General features: G+C 60.5%; 1 non-coding gene across 1 annotated transcript; it reads left to right on the top strand.

The window, feature by feature from the left end:
• The first annotated feature begins 330 nt into the window (after positions 1-330).
• Positions 331-403, top strand: TRNAF-GAA (transfer RNA phenylalanine (anticodon GAA)). Its single transcript has one exon. It is a non-coding gene; the product is annotated as a tRNA-Phe (tRNA).
• Positions 404-625: the final 222 nt, after the last annotated feature.

Below are 625 nucleotides of genomic sequence, written 5' to 3'. Positions count from 1 at the left end.
CTTCCATGGGGAAGGAGATAAGGTCTTCCACCAGTCCCACAATTCTTCCACCTCGAGCATTTGCAGTTGCCCATGCCTGGCCTGCCCACTTACCTTTGCCACTGTCACATTTGTACAAGGCCCCCACGCATCTTGGCACAGCCAGTGCGAGCTGGCCTCCACCAAACCTGGAGCCCCCGTGGCCTTGGAGGCAGGGAGGGGCCAGGTCCCCTCTGCCTGAGGCTGGGCACAGCTTTTCCCTGGGAACCTCCCTGAGGAGCCTCCTCCTGTGTGTCAGCCTGTGGCCTGGCACCGCTGCCACAGGGACAAGGGCTGGGGGGGCAAGGCAGGGCTGAAGTAGCTCAGCTGGGAGAGCGTTAGACTGAAGATCTCAAGGTCCCTGCTTCAACCCCAGGCTTCAGCAATCATTTTCTCCCTTCCATGTTTGCAAAGCCCATTTGCCTTCTTCCAGCCTGCCCCAGCCCTGCTTGCTCCTTCACCTCTTGCCAGAGCACCATCGTGGCTCTGTAGCTGTAGATCTGTGGCTTAGAAGGAGCCTTCCTCCAGCACCAACAGGCCCCAGCCTCCCCCAGGTCAGGACTCTCCCTTCAGTGCTCCTCCGGGGTGGTCTCCAGCTGTCCCTCCT

This window comes from Nipponia nippon, unplaced genomic scaffold, assembly GCF_047370975.1.
Source record: "Nipponia nippon isolate SJK-2023a ecotype South Korea unplaced genomic scaffold, ASM4737097v1 scaffold_130, whole genome shotgun sequence".
Taxonomy (NCBI): Eukaryota; Metazoa; Chordata; class Aves; order Pelecaniformes; family Threskiornithidae; genus Nipponia; species Nipponia nippon.
The sequence above is the reverse complement of the archived record's forward strand: the minus strand, read 5'-3'. Positions and strand labels throughout refer to the sequence as shown.